The 19,469-nt window shown below is 46.0% G+C and overlaps 1 pseudogene; it reads right to left on the bottom strand.

Annotated features, from left to right (window-relative positions):
- Nucleotides 1–567: 567 nt before the first annotated feature.
- On the bottom strand, nt 568–12,209 carry LOC100147554 (bone marrow proteoglycan-like; annotated as a pseudogene).
- Between the last annotated feature and the right edge of the window lie 7,260 nt (nt 12,210–19,469).

Consider the following 19,469-nt stretch of genomic DNA (forward strand, 5'->3'; position numbering starts at 1 on the left):
TGCCCCCAGACAAGACTACTTTCTCCTCCCTCCCACGTGCTTATCCAGATGGCATCTCACCGCTCCACCCGAATCCTTGAATCAGCAAGATCAGCTCCATTTTGGAAAGCCGCCCCACTCTCACCCTACCCCATCCCGCACAGTGAACCCAAACAAAACAGGAGGGCCAGTTCCCCACCCCCTGGCGAATGGGATCTTCCCCCCGAGCCTGGAGGGGAGGGATGGGAATCCCTGAGCCAGGGCTGAGAAGGGTCCTCCAGAGTCCATTCTCCGCCCCCAGGTGGCGCTGCAGCCCAACACCTCAGCACCCCCACCCACCCCTACCAGGAGCCCTACTCCACCACCTTTTACTTTCCTCAAAGCCCCACCCTGTGGGAGTGATGGCTTCCAGGCGTTTCCAACTCCAGGGATTCCTCCAAAGGGAGCAGTGAAGAAACGAGTCATGAAATGCTGTGGGAAGTCTGGTTTTATTTCCAGGAGAGACAGGGGGACGAGCCCAGTGTCCAGGGGGCAGATGGGAAGCTGAGAAGGGAGGAGGCTTTAAGGCGGGGTCTCTGTGCCAATGGCTTAGAAGGAGCAGATGAAGGGCAGACGCCTGCTGCAAGGACTGCCTCGCCAGTGACCCCCTGGCAGTAGAGAGCACAGTGAGGTCAGCTGCCCATCTGAGTGTGGCTTGTGCCCCACTCCTTCCCTCCTCAGGCGCTTCATACCCTCCCTTGCCTGCTGTGGCTGTGATCAGTCAGCCAGATGTTGCCTACACATCCCTACCAGCTCACGTTTCTTGAGCTCCCACAGCGAAGGAAGCAGGGTGATTGAGTGCTTTTATCTTCACAATGACTCCAAAAGATGGGTGCTAGCTCATCCCCATTTCTCAGATGAGGAAACTGAGGCTTAGTGGGGGTAATAATTTGCCTGTGTCTCAGCCGACCAGTGGCAGAACCAGGATGTGAACCACAGCAGTCTTACTCCAACGCCTATGGTTTTAGCCATTGTACTAAGCTCCCTCATATCCCTCATCCATGCTGTTGGAAGCTGGAGAACTGTCTGTCAGCCATCCCTAATTCCCACATCTGTCCTTAGTCCCTCATCCACCTTTAAATTCACATCTGCTAGTCTCATCTGTCACCCTGATATCAGAAGAGGGAAAGGACCCCCACCCAGGCCGTAGGATGGAAAGCCCGCATCTAACCCCCACACAGGGTACCCCATCACCTGGTTTTGCTTTGAGGAATCCTTCCCTACATCTCAGCCCTTCTCACAGAGAGGAAGTTGGCTGTCCGGTTGGGGGGAGGGTGTGAGTTTGGGGAGGAGTGTTGAGACAGCTCAAAAGGACACTATGTAAGAGTTCACCTTGACCCCCAATCCCCTTGCCCTGGTGCTCAGTTCCCCTCACCTCTGGTGCATAGAGCCACGCAGTGCCCTCTCCCATTTCTAGGTTGCCCTGAGGCCCAGTAGCTAAAATTCCAGCGGCTCCCATCAGTCCAGCGAAATCTCCTGCACCAGCGCTAGAGAAGGGATAGGCTGCATCAGAGGGCAGAAATCCAGGAAGACAGAGACAATCACGGGCTCCAGAGAATGCCCACTGGGCACCAAGCATCCCTTTCTGGACACTCACTATATGTATAATCTCTTCTCACTGTTCACCCGGCTAGAAGCCAGATACCCTAGAGATCCATCCCTGAGTGCAGGCAATGGCATCATCACACAGAGTAGGCTTCTCAAACTTCATTGTGTATACAAATCTCCTGGAGATCTTGTTGAAATGCAGATTCTGATTAAGGAGGGCTGGGGTGCGGCCCAAGATTCTGCATTTCAAGCAAGCTACCAAAGGATGCTGATACTACTGCTTCATGGACCACCCTTGAGTAGCAAATGTGATGGCACTTATTCATCCACAATCTCAGAGCCACGCTAACAGAAGAAGGACTCCATTTTTGACATGGGGCAAGTGAGGCTCAAGGAAGTCGTTCAGCTTGTAAGTGACCAAGAAGGGCATGGAAACTATCTCGTGACGCCAGGGGTGTGCTGGTCTTTAACAACCAGCTCTGGGGGAAGGTGAGAAGGCAGAGGGACTTGTAGCAGTTGCCAATTTCCTTGGTGTAAATTCATCCACCATGAGAGATTTCAAGCTACAAGCATGAAGTCACTCAACATGGAGTTGGGAAGAGATGTGCCTAATCACTGTTTCTCCTGAGCCAGTACAAGCCACCTGCCTAAGGTCACCTCAGCTGTTTGGATAAGACTCGAGGCCAGAAGGTGTACCCTCGAGGTGAGCAGAAAGAACCTCCTGTACCTGGGAGTTGGCCCTTCACTTACTCAGCCTCTCAAGATGCCTCTAATCCAGACCTGGCCTTGGTTGATACCCCTGATTGAGCACTGGAGGCAATAGTTTAAGCTGGAGCTGTGTATGGAGACAAGATGGCCTCGGTAGCACCTCATGCAGATATTCTGCAGAGACAAGAAGAGGTGGTGTAAAGAATTCACTCTCCTTTTACTCAAGTCCGTGAGTCTCCAGGAGAGAGCCCTACATCCCTTTTCAGTTCATAAATCAGGACCTACTTGCCCCCCTCCATCTCATCGCTTGCTCCTTTTACTGCTGTCAGCAACTTCTTGCAGGAAATAATAATAATACTCAGAACCATTATAGCCCCCATTTATTGAGCGTTTACAATGACCCAGGGACTATTCTAAATACTTTCCATGTATTATCTCATTGAAACTTCACCAGAAGTTTAAGAGCTTGGAACTATATATCTCCAATTTACAAATGAAGATACTGAAGCTCTGAAAGATGAAGTGACTTGCCCAGGTAGCACAGCCACTGACATGCAGAGCCAGGATTGAACATAGGTCTATCTAATAACAAAGCCTTTTGTCCAAATAAGTGGTTCTCAAAGTGCAGTCTCCAGGCAACAATATCATCATCACCTGGGAATATGGTATGAATGCAAACTCTTAGACCCCACCCAAGACTTGCTAGATCGGAAATTTGAGGTAAGGGGCCCAGAAATCTGTTTTTTAACAAATTTAATATCACTAGGAGATTCTGGTGCACATTAGGCTTTGATAACCACTAGTCTAAATGAGTATGGAACGGAAGGCTGAATCCACTCTCTTCTTCTCCCCCAGGTCCTCCACAGTAGCATTCCTGCCACTCACCTGAGCTTGTTTAAACCTCCTAGGAGTTCGCACCAAGTGGTAGCGGCAGGTCTTGCACCCAGGATGGCCAGACAATTCAATTGTTTCCTCTTCCCTGGGGCACTGAAAGTCTTCACCTAGGGCAGCTTGGTCCCTCCATGGCCTGCTCATCCTCAAAGGTGTCTTGATTGGTGGAAGCCTCAGCCTCCTCTCCTTCTGACTGAATCACCTCATCTGTCAGGGCCAACTCTCCCTCCTACTCCCCTGAACCTTCCACATACTGGATCAGGTCTGCCTGTGTCTCTCGGTTGTCCAAATGGAGGTCATGATTCTCTGGGTAGAAGAGGTACCTTGCCTTCAGTTGGGGAGGGGGGAGCCCTTTCATCCAGGACCATGGGCAGCTCTTATCCACCTCAAGCCTTCCTATGAACGCCACCTGGCGCCAACACTGGAAGGATCACTGAGGTGTTGCGTGCGGCATGAACTCTTGGGTCATCTGCACAAATGTATGAGAACCTGACTTCTGGCTGACACCACAGTTGTGTATTTTGGGGGTGAGAGGAAGCACCTGTGAGAAGCCCTTCGCCTACACAAGTGGGTGTTTTTTCTTTGTGAAGGAGCCCTGATAGAAAGTAAAGGTCACAGTTGTGAGTCCAGGAGAAATCTTAACAGAGATAAGCTGGGTCAACTGAAGAGGGGAGGCTGTGGCTTCAGCCCCACGAGTGCAAAACTGGTGCAGAAAAGAGGAGAAAAGAGAAACATAGATGAGAAGAGAAGGGGAGGACTTACACATATGAAAATCAGCAACTGTCCCCAGCAGGGGAAGGGGCAGGCGCAGAGGGCATTTCATATCTACTCAGTCTTGTGACAGGGACACAGCTCCACCTTGCCTCCCTGGGATGTCCAGTATGTCTGCACAGCCCCTGGCACAGGGCAAAGAAGAAGAGTTTGTTTAACTGGTTTATTAAAGGGCAAACTAGAGAGCTTGCTTCTCCTCCAATGAACCGACCCGGAGTTGGAGAATCGGGGAAAGGATGTGGGGGTGTCGGCTCAAGGTGAAAACTCCCTTTTTTCCTGAGAACTCCATCACTGTTCGCTGGAAAAAGGCTCAGCCCAGACCCTGGAGGAATAGGTCTGCTCAGAGCCAGGGCCAATTTCGCTGACAGTGGAGAAGAAGAGGGAAGGAGAGTAGCCATTATGGTCCGAAGGACAGACCTCTGAGGTGTTTGCCAGATAGGGTCCTGCTTCCTCCCAAGCCCTGGACCCCTCCTCCATGGGCAGCCAGGGGAGCACTCACCTCCTGAGTCTGAGGCTCTGCTCAGAGTCTCTGGCTGCTGGACCCCAGAGGCAGCCCTTATACTGGGCTTTTGGGGAAGTGGGAAGAGACTCAGGGTGGGGTGCGAGGGATTGGAGATGAGCAGAAGTTTGCTCAATCCTCTCCCCACTGAGCCATGCTCTCTACTGGGACCTGCCTCCTGGGGTCTACTGCCATATGTGGGTACCCATCCACCCCGGTGTGCTTGAGAAGACCCCAGATGTCTATTGTCGAGGCAAACTTATTATTAGTGCCCCTAAAGGGCCCCGGCCTGAACAATACTCCTTAACCCCAGGAGCAGCCTCCCTTTGGTCAATATCCCAACAAAGGGAGTGGAGAATCCAGGGATCTGGGAGACCATGAGAGGAGGAGGGAGGAGGTGAAGGGAGCCTCAGTCCCCCTTGGCCCTTATCTAGAACAAGTCCTTTATATGCATCGCCTCCCTGAATCTTCACTTTCATCTCATTCCCTTGAAAATGTATGACTATCCCTACTTCACAGACATGAAAAGTGAGATTCAAAGAGGGAAAGTGACTGGTTAAGATTTCACTGCAAGTGCGTGAACCGGGATTTCTAAGTCTTTTTGTCTGTACCACCTCTGTCTCTCTGTCTCCCCTCCCTCCCTCCTTTCCTCACTCTCCTCCCTCTCCCTCCCTTTCTCACCTTTAATGTGTGAGTTGAGTATCAGTGATCTAAAATATGCCATTTTGTCCAACCTCAGGTCGTATCTTCTGGCAAGGCGGCAACAGCTTGAATGGAAAGCTTCATGCAGAGTCACGCAGACATTGATGGACCACCTCCCCACCCCTCCCACTCTCCATCTCTGTCCAGCCATCTATCACCACAGGGTCAGGACTAGGGGGAAGTGAGTGATGCATTTGTCTCAAGTGCAATTTTGAGGGAACACTAAAGAATTCAGTAGTCAAGGCAAACAATATTTCAAAGAAATCTTTCTTAAAAGTCAAATTAAATGCAAAAACATCAAAACTTCCATCAACCAAGCTCCAGCCAAATTCAGTGCAGTCCAAGGAGAGACTAGCAAGTGCTAAGCAGTGACTTTGCTGGATATCACTGCCAAGAGCTAGCAGACTTTTTGGGATGGAGGACTCAACTCTGTGACCTCCTGGTTTTCCTCAGATTCCAGCCCAGTCCCCCAGTTCACAGGGAACCAGGAACAGGTAACTCAGAGGGTGAAAAGGCCTGGATTCCTTCCTCTCCTCTGCTCTCCCAGGGGACCTACAAATGGAGAAGTATCAGAGAGGTCACTTCTGGGCCTGATTGCAGAGTAACTGTCTTGGCTGTTATCTCCCCAACCCAACGGACCAGACCTTCAGCTTATCAAGCTAACTGGGGGGATTGGCCAATTCCAGGGCCCCCAAACCCTGGTCTCTGGGTTTCAAACTTAAGACCTCTTAGTGGAGGAGGGGATAGAAGACTAGACCTCCTCCCCATTGCTCTCCCGCCTCCTGGTGCCCAGGCCAGGGGCATCATTTCACTCAGCGGTTGGGTTGTCCAATAAAGTAAACTACTCTCATGAACCAGCACCACGACAAGCTTTGCATGCATTGTTTCATTTCAACGTCCATGTTTCACAGATGACGAAGCAACATCTCAGAGCACTTAAACAGGTGCCCAAGATCACACAGCAAGTCAGAGACAGTTCTAAACCAGAGTCAGGCTCCTTATGCACTCACGACTGCCTTCCCTCTACCTCCTCTCACTCACCTCCCTTCTCCACAGCCTGCTCCTCCTCTGCATTGACCCAGTTTTCTTTGCATATGAACCTTGGGAAAAGTCATTCCAATGACTTGCTCAGTCGCCATAGTGATGCCTATCTAATTTAAAACTGGAAATAACATTTTTAAAGGTCTACCATGGACCACATATTATGCCTCATTAAGGCTTTTACATCCATTATCCTACTTAATTAGTCACTAAAATCATCCTACAATCTGGTCTTGCCATCTCTAGCCTGTGTATCTACTACAAAAGCTCAGAGAGGTTGAATGACTTGCCCAAGTCCACACAACTCATAAGAAGTGGCATGTTGACCCTGCTCTGTCTGACTCCCATGTCCTCGCTATTTTTGACACACCCAAATGTGTTACCTCCAGACACTCTAGCCAATGGTGCCAACATTTTCAACATCCGTCAAGTTCCAAGTCTCTGGCTCACTGTTTGCATTTATGTTCACAGGGTTTTCACACTCTGCCTCCCGAGAGTCTGTCCACCCCCACAGTGTGCAGAGGGCGTGTCTTGCCATCTTGAGAGGCAGTGTTGTGTGATGTATAATGAAATCACAGGTCCCAGAGTCAGCCCTCTGTGTCTCAGTTTTCTCATCCGTAACCTGAGGCTAATGCCACAACCTACCTCTAATGAGATCAGCTTCAGTACAGCTCTCAGAACTGACCCTGTCAGATGGTGTTGGGAGCAGCCCTTGTCAGGAAAGCAGGGCTACAACTGTGACCCTAATCGACATACAAGCTCTGAGAATAGATTTGGCTCTGCACTTCATACGGTGTGAGGAGCTCCACAGGTTTCATTGTAAACACACCATCTTCCTTTTACAGAGCTTAGTTAATATCTTCTTGGACAGGAAAGACACACACAGAAACCTGTATTTTGAAATGTAAAGCCAGTGCCCTTATGTCATTATTTTCATTTTTCACAACATTTTTTGTGGATGTATAACACGCATTTTGTCAAGTATGGTACACTGCTCAGGGAAGTTTTACAGAGTGAATGCTTCCACATAACTGTGCCCACAACAAGATACAGAACGTTCCCGGGAACCCAGACGTCTCCTTCATGCCCCTTCTTGACATTAATCCCCCGAAGGGCATCTCCATGGACTGGAAGTCACACTTCTGTCACAACACACGCCCCCAACAGAAGAGATTTGTGAGAGACAACACAAAATCCACCTACTGCTTAGCACAGAGCCTGGCACCCAGTAAATGCTTAATAACTGGGAAGATTTTGTTACTCTTTTTATTAATATAGGAATAGAGGGAAGTAATGCCTTCCCACACCAGGATTCAAAGTCCGTGAGGGCAAGGAGTGAAAATTCTACTTCAGCTGCATCCTCCACAGTACCCGGCACAGGGCTGAATCCATAACAGTGTTTCAGAATTCCAGCATCTTTGAAATCCACAGACTATTGTGGTACAATTACAATATTACAATGGACCTGCTTGATTTCCATCTCTTTATCAATTTACTGCACAAACTTAAGCAAGTAGATTCTCCTATCTGGGCCATACTCAAAAAATGAAAGGTCTTGATTGGCATCTCTCCATGACCTTGATCCCATCGGTAATTCTCTGGATTTCAGGGGTCCTGGAGGAAAGGGGCTTCAGGACACTGACCCCTTACTTTCTGCTTGCCTCCCAGGTGGAGAGTGGAGAGAGGATTCAGAATGCCTTCCTTCCTCATCTCTGATTGGGACACCCTCACCTCAGCTAGGTTGGAGTCCTATGCCCCAAGATGAACCCAAGGTTAAGGGAGTCCATCCTGCCCGCCCCTCACCCCCCACTGTGCTCCATCCCCATAGGATCATGTCCTGGAGGGGACAGCAGCCAACGCCTCCAGCCAGAGAGTCACAATTGTGAAAGCAACATGCTCTGGAGCAGTTAGCAAAATCAAAGCCTTGCTTGCATCTGGGTATTCAGTCTTGGGCAAATCTTTTAACAGGTCACCCCTTCTCTGAGCCTGGCTCTGTATGATGGGATAATAATTATTGATCACACAAGGTCATCTCTGTAAGATGCCTGCCACAGTAGGGGGAAATTTGTAGGTGTACAATGTGGTAACAATTTGTAGCTATTGCTGTGTTTATATTATAAACAACTGTGTATTCCCCAACAGTAATTTATTTGAGAGGTGCTAGGGCACTAGTAGGGAAGAGAAGAATTCACAATAAAATGTCTGTTGTAAAGACAGCTACCTCAGCGTGTAACTGGAAGTTCATTCCCCTGGGAAATGGTACCCATGACATGCCTTAGAATTATTCCACCCGAGGGACTGGGGTGCTCAGATATCCACTCCTGAGAGTTGTCGGCTGTGGCTGGGACATGTTAATTTCTTAGCACGTTAAGGTAACCACAGTCTGTAGGAGAGAGAGGCCAGGACATTGAGGGTCCACCGTGAAAGATTCAAGAGAGGTGGATGGGGTCCTGGCAGAACCTGTACATAGGCACCCGGTAAGTTGGTGTTGTATGAAAAGAGCTAGCTGAGCCCCTTCCTCTGTCTCCAGGACAGCCCCACCGACCCGATCCCATGTTTCGTGCTCCGTGAGAGTGATAACTTCTGGTCCCTTTCATGACAGACAGTGGGGTAGGGAGTCATTGTAGCATAGAAAGTTCATGAGTAGGGCTAAGCCGAGTGGATCAATGATCAGAGGAAAAATAAATCAATTTCAGGAAAGCAATTTTACTGCTGAGGGTGAAGGTAGGGGAGGCAGGCAGGGGAATGGAGGCAGTGTCTTAGGAGGGGGCAGCTCTGAAGTCTTGACTGGGTCCCACTCAGTGGGAACAGACAAAGGGGAGGACCACGTCGCACTGAGATAGTCTCCAGTGACCTCCTGTGAAGGCAGAACCAGAAGCGGCCTTCAGCCTCTTGTTTCTCCTGACTCAGCCCCAGGAGTCTTCACTCCCCACCCCACCCCGCACTTCAGTGGAGATGAAGTCTGTAGATTCAGGAGGCGTCTCCCTTGAAGGGTTCAGCTCTTCCTCGTAACTCCTCTAGGAGCCCATCCCACCTACCCAGGCCTTTTCAGATTTCATTCCCACTCCCACCTCACCTTGGGTGTACATGGATACACAGTTGCCACCAGAGGCCGAAGGCTCGCCGCGAGCCCACAGCCAAAAATTCCAGGCACTGCCATCCAACCAGTAAAAGCTCCTGCACCTACCCTAGAGGATAGAGGAGGGAGAAGGTGGGTTGGAGCTTGAAGCAAAAGGAAGACAGGTAGGAGAGCTGGCACTTTTCCTGTCTAGTCCTCCTGCTGTCTGCCAGGTATGTTCCTTGACTATTGGACCATGACAGACACTGTTCTGGTCAACTGAAATGTTGATCCACAGTGATCATCACCATCACATTCTATGCATCCCTGTGATGCATTCATCCTTCTGGCCCTAACAAGAGATGGGACAGGAGTTTCAACCCCAACCTAGAAATGAGGAACCAGGCTCACATTCCTGCCCAAGTCATAGAAACAGTCAGAGGCTGAGCAGAACTTGAACCCAAACCTCCTCGTTCTAAATCCTTGCCTCTTCCCGATACTTAGGCAGCCCCTTTGATGTCTTGCCCAGGTGTCCGTTTATCCCCAGTTCTTCAGGGGATCATAGAGCAGAAGCATAAAGAAATCTGCAATACGTTGTGCGCTGACTTGGGTCAGGAGGGGCTCCCTTAGAGCTGGGACGGTCTTACCGAGCCTCTGGCTGCACCTCCAATCCAGATTTGACCCTGGTTGACACTTCTGGCTAATCGCTGGATCCGGTAGTTAGAGGTGAAGCTATGGATGGAGACGAGGAAGCCCCGGTAGTGATTCCTTCAAGTAAACTGCAAGCCAGGACAAAAGAAGAAAATGAAGCGCCCCTCCCACAGGAATTCACAGAACCTTAGCCCTGGGTCTCGAAGTCTCCACAATTCACTCACCCACTCCCCACCCCAACCCCACAGCCATTTGAAGACTGGAGATCAAAACATAACTTCTGTTTCCACATGATCCTCAACTCTTATCCCCCTTACCCACCTCTAACACCTCTGAGGGCCTCAGCCCATGCTGACACCCCCAGGGTCCTCAGTGAGGAAAATAACCAGTGACACAAAGGCCAGAGACATCCCCTCCATACCCTCCTCCCCACCCCAGGCCTCAGACACAGCTACAGGCCACTCACGTGAGCTTGATTATATTCCATGGCTGTCGGCACCAGGGTAAGGCGGCAGGTTTTGCATCCAGGGATGCCCTCCAGTGTGATTGTATCCTCTTCCTTAGGGCACTGAAAGTCTTTGTGCACCTCTTCTAGGGCTGAGTCAGACTTGACAAGCCCCTCTTCCTCAGGGGCATCTTCACTTCCAGAGTCCCCCTCCTCCTCTCCCTCCAGCAGCATGAGTCCCTCCGTAGGAGCCTCCATTGCCCCACGTTCTGGCATATCCCTATCCTGAGGCAGGGTGTCATCTCCCAAGGTGCTCTCAAAGTTGGATGTTTCAGTCCCTGACAGAGAGAAAGGCTAAATGCTCCTCCTTCACATCTCTCTCCCTCCTCCACAGAACCATGGACAGTTCCCACCTTGCCCTAGGCATCTGAGGGCTCAGCCTTGGAAAGAGAGGAACTTGAAATAAGGCTCCCTGAGGAGAACCCAGCCTCCCACATGAGGTCATGGTGTTAAGAGCAAGGTCTTAGCGTCAAGGGGTTGTAGGTTTGCGTACCGATTCCATGATCTACTAGCTTTACTTTACTTGTGATATGGGTGTACAAATGGGCAAGCTCCCAAGGGGAGCTCATGGGGATGATATGAGTATTAAACGAGATGATGCATAGAAAATGTTTAGCACAGTGGACTCAGTGAGCTCAAAGTAAAAGGAAGTCATTATTCTGATCATCGTTAACATTATGAAGAGAGGACAAAACCGAGAATATCATAGTATAACCAAGACTGCAGATATACAGATGCCCTGAAGAGTCCCTTTAACTCCAGGCTCTAGAGACCCTGCTCCTCTAAAGGCAGAGATCCTGAAATAGGGGATAGCCAGAGAAGGAGGTGTCTTTGTGACTCTCACCTTATGTAATGTATAAAGGAGCAAAGGAGAGAAAGAAAGACTGAAAACCAAAGAGACTTACTTAGATGAAGGGCTGAAACTGCCCCAAATAGAAGAGCCAGAAGTAGGGGGAGTTTCATCTTGACTTTGTCCTGAAATGGAGAACACGGTTTGTCATAAACACACACACATCACAGCCACACCATTAGGGGACCTTGGAGTTAGCTGGAGAAAGAGTAGGCATGAGTAGAAGTCAAGATGGACCAGAAAAGCTAATGCTGAGCCCAGCCCCTGAGGCTCCAGGATGCTAGAATAGAATGAAGCAGACCATGAGGGACAGCAAGGTTGGCTTTGCTGTGGACCTGAGTGTGAATAAGGGAATTATTACTTTTACTTTTTGTACTTAATGGGCCTTCACAGTCTATGAAAAAAAGAGGATCCAGAAACAATGATTATTGGCCTTCCTAGGAGTATACAGCACTTAGAAAGTGGGTTCCCCCCTCAAAGCTCAAGAAGCCACATGTGCATCGCTGCCTTCCCCAGACAAGGAGAGCTTTGGCATACCTCAGATGGAATGTGAAAGGTAGAGGATGAGAATTCCTGTCCCTGCTGACACCCATGCAACCTGACAGCTGCACACAGTGCCAGCCAGCCCTCCAGAACCTCCCAGTTCAGGCCAGACGTGTCCCAAGAGATTGAACATTTACTTGGAACCAGTTCCATTACACCAGAAAGCACTTACTTACCAAGAAGTGTTCCTGGGTCCTGAGGAGTTCCCAATGTCAGACCTTCCGATGCTCCCTCCAACAGTGATAGTTTATATAGTGGCCTTGGAGGAAGTTCCCCAGAGGAAGAAAGGTTTGCCACAGCATGAGGGATGTGAGAGGACTGATAAGAACCCTGGATTTCTTCACTTCCCTGGGGAGCCCACTCATTGCCTTCCAGCTTCTCTCCTGTCAGCCTTTTCAGGAAACTGGAGGCCATTCTGAGATCACTCGGAGCCAGTGGTTCCTATCCTGTACTGCATTGCAGAATCTCCTTGGAAGCTTGTCCAAAATGCACAGCTCTCCTGCTTTACCGGTGGGAATGTGAACTGCCACAGACATTTTGGAAGTGAATCTGCCAATATTTATTAAAACTAAAAGTATCATTTGATCAATCTCAGTCTTTGGAGACCTTTGGAGACTCTCCTTTGGAAAGAAAAGCACCTATAAGTAAGAACACTTTTACAAAGTTGTGTATTGCTTTACACTTCATAGAAATGAAAGTTTTCACGGCAACAAGCAGCTGACTCCCAGCTAGATGGATAGGAAGTGAATAGAAAGGAAGGAAACAGGGGCATTCCAGGTGGAAGGAGCAACATGAGCAAAAGAATGGAGGTGGGGCGACCTTGGCACATGCAGAGGACAGTGTCCTCTCCTTCATAACTGATGCTAACAGTGTACACATTGGAAAGGACTAGGAAAAACAGGGAAGAATACCTCCACTCTTAAGCCAAGGAATGAAAATATCCTTCCTCTGTATCCACTGACTTAAGGAGATCGAAGCAGAAGTCAAGGGACTGACTCAACAAGAAACCAGACAGAAGCTTTGAGCTGGCTCCTGCTCACTCCCGTCCCTAAGCCCTGCCTGCAGGGCCACTTTGCATGTTGGATGGAGCTGCTGCAGTTAATGACAAGATGGAGCTGATTCTTGGAGGCCAGTTGGCCGCTCAGGCACCTCTACCCCAAGGAAAGTCTCCTGTATGTCAGACAATCCACAATCTGAAAGCCACAGCTTAGTGACCCTGGAAATTCCATTTCATGAAGATCCAGTGGAGGTATGGAGCAATGGCTGAGGGTGTGTGTTCTGGAGTCTGACAGTCCAGGTTTGAATCTAGGATCTATCACTTACTAGCTGTGTGACCCTGAACAAGTTCCTTCACCTCTCTGTACTTCATACCATCGTTTATAAAGTGGGGATAACAGTACCTACCTCACTAGGTAGTCAGTGTGTAGTGGACATACTGTGAGCTGCCTGACTCCGTTACCACCTTCCTGAGGTTTCTGGAACTCCTCCTCCTATGGATCTTGGTGGGGAGCGGGCCTCTCATTATTGAAGATGAAAGAGCCAAATAGGTTCCCAGCCTCCTTTACAGCTAAGGTATATGGCTCGACTCTGTTGAACAGAAGCATGCATTCAAGCCTTTGAATCTGGACCTAATGACCAGAAAGTGGGGGCCACGAAGACCTCTCTCTGGTTGTGGCAGTGGCAATATCACATTCCTGGCACTGCAGTGGCCATAGTGTTAGAAGATGGATCCAGAGTCCCTGTGGTCCCAGCCACAGGGTCTGAATTATAACAGTGGCAGGGGGGGTCCTCCCCAGACCTGTCCTGTGTCCTGGTTTTGGCCCCAAGTCTTCTTCTGTAGCCCTCCTGCACTTTTATTAGCTACCTCACTTCCTTTGAACAAACTCATTTTTCTACTCAGATCAACCAGGGAGAGTTTCTTTTGCCTGCCACTAACGTCCCTGTGCGATGCAGGAACTGACATTTAGTTATTGCTCAACAAATGACAGCTACTCATCTTAATAGGCAGAAGTGATCAGGGTCTTCGGGGCTGACCCACATTAATCAAACTCTCAAGAGACCAATGTCTATATCTGGTCCCAATAATTTAATTTAAGTTGACCTATGCCAACAAGGGGCCCACTTGCCTGGGCCCTCTGATCAGTGCATTCTCTCCTTGTATCATAAGCTACAGTGTGTTCAGTAGACCTAGATTTTTTTATTGAGGTTATGATAGTTTACAACCTTGTGAAACTTCAGTTGTACATTATTATTTGTCAGCCATCTTATAGGTGCACCACTTCACCCTTTGTGCCCACCCATCACCCCTCTTTCCGCTGGTAACCACTAATCTGTTCTCTTTGTCCATGTGTTTGTTTATCTTCCATGTATGCGTAGAGTCATACAGAGTTTGTCTTTCTCTATCTGGCTTATTTCACTTAACATAATACCCTCAAGGACCATCCATGTTGTTGTGAATGGGACTATTTTATCCTTTTTCATGGCTGAGTAGTATCGAATTGTATATATATATCATATCTTCTTTATCCAGTCATCAGTCAGTGGGCACTTATGTTGCTTCCACATCTTGGCTATTGTGAATAATGCTGCGATGAACATAGGGGTGCATTCATCTCTTTGAATTGCTGATTTCAAGTTCTTTGCATAGATACCCAGTAGTAGGATGGCTGGGTCATATGGTATTCCTATTTTTAATTTTTTGAGAAATCTCCATAGTGTTTTCCATAGTGGCTGCACTGATTTGCATTCCCACCAGCAGTGTATGAGGATTCCTTTTTCTTCACAACCTCTCCACCATTTATTTTTTGTTTTGGTTATTTTAGCCATTCTAATGGGTATAAGGTGATATCTTAGTGTGGTTTTGATTTGTATTTCCCTGATCAGTGATGATGAGCATCTTTTCATGTGCCTAGTAGTCATCTGTATATCTTCTTTGGAAAAATGTCTGTTCATATCCCATGCCCATTTTTTGATCAGGTTATTTGATTTTTTTGTTGTTGAGTTGCGTGAGTTCTTTATATATTATGGAGATTAACCCTTTGTCGGATATATGACTTGAAAATATTTTTTTCCAGTTGGTGGATTGTGTTTTTGTTTCAATCCTGCTTTCCCTTGCCTTGTAGAACCTGTTTAGTGTGATGAAGTTCCAATTGTTTATCCTTTCTATTGTTTCCCTTGTCTGAGAAGACACGGTGTCCAAAAAGATCTTTTTAAGACTGATGTCAAAGAGTATACTGCATGTATTTTCTTCTAGTATCCTTATGGTTTCAGGTCTTACCTTTAGGTCTTTGATCCATTTGGAGTTTATTTTAGTGAATGGCGTAAAAGAATGGTCCATTTTCATTCTTTTACATGTGGCTGTTCAGTTTTCCCTACAGCATTTGTTGAAGAGCCTTTCTTTTCTCCGTTGTATGCCCTCAGCTCCTTTGTCGAAGATTAACTGTCCATAGATGTGTGGTTTTATTTCTGGACTTTCAATTCTGTTCCATTGATCTGTGTGCCTGTTTTTGTACTAGGACCATGCTTTTTTGATTACTATAGCTTTGTAGTACATTTTGAAGTGAGGGATTGTGACGCCTCCAGCTTTGTTCTTTTTTCTCAGGATTGCTTTAGCAATTCGGGGTCTTTTGTTGCCCCATATGAATTTTAGGATTCTTTGTTCTATTTCTGTGAAGAATATCCTTGGGATTGCATTGAGTCTGTAGATTGCTTTGGGTAGTATAGACATTTTAACTATGTTTATTCTTCCAATCCATGTGCATCGAATGCCTTACCATCTCTTTATGTCTTCATCAATTTCGTTAAGGAAAGTCTTGTAGTTTTCACTGTATAGTTCTTTCTCTTCCTTGGTTAAATTTATTCTGAGATATTTTATTCTTTTCGTTGCAATTGTTCATGGGACTGTGTTCTTGAGTTCTCTTTCTGTTAGTTTATCTTAGAGTATAGAAATGCTATTGATTTATGTAAGTTGATTTTGTACCCTGCAACCTTGCTGTGATCGTTAATTACTTCTAGTAGCTTTCCAATGGATTTCTTAAGGTTTTCTATATATAAGATCATGTCATCTGCAAACAGAGAGAGTTTCACTTCTTCCTTGCCCATTTGGATTCCTTTTATTTCTTTTTCCTGCCTAATTGCTCTGGCCAAAACCTCCAGGACTATGTTGATTAAGAGTTGTGAGAGTTGGCACCCTTTTCTTGTTCGTGTTCTCAGAGGGGTGCTTTCATTTTTCCCCATTGAGTATGATTTTGGCTGTGCGTTTATCCTTTGTGTTCCTTATTATGTTGAGGTACTTTCCCTCTTATCCATTTTATTGAGAGATTTTATCATAAATGGCTGTTGGATCTTGTCAAATGCTTTCTCTGGTTCTGTTGAGATGATCACGTAGTTCTTGTTCCTGATTTTGCTAATGTGGTGTATCACGTTGATTGACTTGCGGATGATGAACCATCCCTGTGTCCCTGGTATAAATCCCACTTGTTCATGGTGTATGATCTTTGTAGCGTATTGCTGTATTTGGTTTGCCAATATTTTGTTGTGGATTTTCGCGTCTATTTTCATCAGTGATATTGGCCTGTCATTTTCCTTCTTTGTATTGTCCTTGTCTGGTTTTGGGATCAGGATGATGTTGGCCTGGTAGAATGGGTTAGAAAGTGCTCCATCTTCCACAATTTTCTGGAATAGTTTGAGAAGGATAGGTATTAAATCTTCTTTGAATGTTTGGTAGAATTCTGCAGAGAAGCCACCTGGTCGTGGACTTTTATTTTGAGGGAGGTTTTTGATTACTGTTTCAATCTCTTTACATGTGATTGGTCTATTCAGATTCTCTTTCTTCCTCATTTAGTTTTGGGAGGTTGTAAGAGTCTACGAATTTATCCATTTCTTCTAGGTTGTCCAATTTGTTGGCATATAGTTTTTCATAGTATTCTCTTACAATCTTTTGTATTTCTGTGGTATCCATTTCTCCTCTTTCATTTCTGATTTTATTTATTTGAGTCTTCTTTTTTTCTTAGTGAGCCTGGCTAAAGGTTTTTCACTTTGTTTATTTTCTCAAAGAACCCGCTCTTCGTTTCATTGATCCTTTCTACTGTCTTTTTTGTTTCAATTTCATTTATTTCTGCTCTAATTTTTATTATTTCCCTCCTTCTACTGACTTTGGGCTTTGTTTGTTCTGTTTCTAATTCTGTTATGTGCAGTTTGAGATTGCTTATTTGAGACTTTTCTTGTTTATTGATGTGAGCCTGTATTGCAATGAATTTCCCTCTTAGGACGACTTTTGCTGCATCCCAAATGAGATGGTATGATGTGTTTTTATTTTCATTTGTCTCCAGATAATTGATTTCTTCTTATTTCTTCAATGATCCATTGGTCATTCAGTATTGTGTTGTTTAATCTCCACATCTTTGCCCCTTGCCCAGCTTTATTCTTGTAATTGAATTCTAGTTTCATAGCATTATGGTCAGAAAAGATGCTTGATATCATTTCAACCCTCTTGAATTTGTTGAGGCCTGCTTTGTTTCCCAACATGTGGTCTATCTTTGAGAATGTTCCATGCACACTTGAGAAGAATGTGTAACCTGCTGTTTTTGGATGGAATGTTCTATATATATCTATCAAGTCCATCTGGTCTAGTTTTTCATTTATTTCTACAATTTCCTTCTTGACTTTCTGACTGATGATCTATCCATTGGTGTTAGTGGGGTGTTGAGGTCCCCTACTATTATTGTATTGTTGTTGATATCTCCTTTTAGTTTTGGTAATAGTTGCTTTATGTACTTTGGTGTTCCTGTTTTGGGTGCATATATATTTACAAGTGTTATGTCTTCTTGATGGAGTGTCCCTTTTATCATTATGAACTGCCCCTCTTTGTCTCTCTTTACCTGTTTTGTCTTAAAGTCTATTTTGCCTGATATAAGTGTGGTGACACCTGCTTTCTTATGTTCACTATTAGCTTGGAGTATCATCTTCCATCTCTTCACTCTGAGTCTGTGTCTGTCTTTGGGGCTGAGGCGTGTTTCCTGAAGGCAGGCTATTGTTTGGTCTTGTTCTTTAACCCATCCTGCCACTCTGTGTCTTTGATTGGAGAATTCAATCCACTTACATTTAGAGAGATTATTTAAATATAGGGGCCTAATACTGCCATTTTATCACTCATTTTCCAGTTCTTCTGTGTTTCCTTTGTTTCTCGTCCCATGAATTTTCGACTACCAATTCATTAGGTAGTTTTCCATGTTGGGCTTCTTCTTATTTGTAATTTGTGTCTCTGTTATAATCATTAGCTTAGTGGTTTCCATGTGGTTTGTATAAAACATCTCATAGATGAGATAGTCCATTTTCTCATAGCCTCTTATTTCCTTAGACTAAGCCAGTTCCATCCCTTTCCTTTTCTCCTTCTAAGTTGTTATTGTCACATGTTTTTTCCTTCTTGTGTTGTGAGCTTGTGGTCAAAATGACCAGATTACATTTATTCTTGGTGTTTTCCTCCCCTTTATCTTTAATGTTATGCTTAAGCATTTGCTAGCCTGTTCTGATGGAGAGCTGTGATTTTCTGATTTTGCCTTTCTACTTATATCCTTTGCTCAGGGTTTGGTAACTCCCTTCCTCTTTTTTTTTTTTTCAAGTATGAGGGCCTTCCTGAGAATTTCTTATAGAGGGCATCTTGTGGCAACAAACTCCCTTAAATTTTGTTTACCTTGGAAAGTTCTTATTTCTCCATCATATTTGAAGGATATTTTCACTGGAGAGAGTATTCTTGTCTGCAAGTTTTTGTCTTTCAGAATTTTGAATATATCATTCGACTCTCTCCCAGCCTGTGAGATATCTGCTGAGAAATCTGCTGACAGCCTGACAGGGGTTCCTTTGTAGGTTATTTTCTTCTTTGCTGCCCTTAATATTTTCTCTTTGTCGTTGACTTTTGCAAGCTTCAGTGCTATCTGCCCTTGGGTTGCGCTTTTGACATTGATAAAGTTTAGCAATCTATTGGCTTCTGTCACATGGAATTCCAGCTCCTTCCCCAGATTTGGGAAGTTCTCAGCTATTATTTCTTTGAACACGCTTTCTGCTCCATTCTTCTTCTCTTCTCCCTCTGGGATGCTTATAATCCTTATGTTGCATTTTCTATTTGAGTCAGATATTTCTTGGAGAATTTCTTCATTTCTTTTTAGTCTTAGTTCTCTGTCCTCCTCTATCTGAAGGACTTCTATATTCCTATCCTCCAAACTCCTAACTCAGTCCTCCATGTTATCAGCTCTACTGTTCAGGGAGTCTAGATTCTTCTTAATCTCCTCTATTGTGTTTTTCATCTCCAACATTTCTGATTATTTCTTCTTTATAGTATCAAGCTCTTTTGTGATGTAGCTCCTGATCTCATTGAGTTCTGTATCTGTATTCTCTTTCAACTCATTCAGGTTTTATTTTTTTTGTGGAAGATTAGCCCTGAGCTAACATCTGCCACAAATCCTCCTCTTCTTGCTGATGAAGAGTGACCCTCAGCTAACATCCATGCCCATCTTTCTCTACTTTGTATGTGGGAGGCCCACCACAGCATGGCTTGTCAAGCGGTGTGTAGGTCCTCACGTTGGCTCTGAACCAGCAAACCCCAGGCTGCTGAAGCAGAATGTGCAAACTTAACCACTGCACCTCTGAGTCGGCCCCTCATTGAGCTTTTTAACGATAGCTATTTTGG

Source organism: Equus caballus, chromosome 12 (assembly GCF_041296265.1).
Source record: "Equus caballus isolate H_3958 breed thoroughbred chromosome 12, TB-T2T, whole genome shotgun sequence".
Taxonomy (NCBI): Eukaryota; Metazoa; Chordata; class Mammalia; order Perissodactyla; family Equidae; genus Equus; species Equus caballus.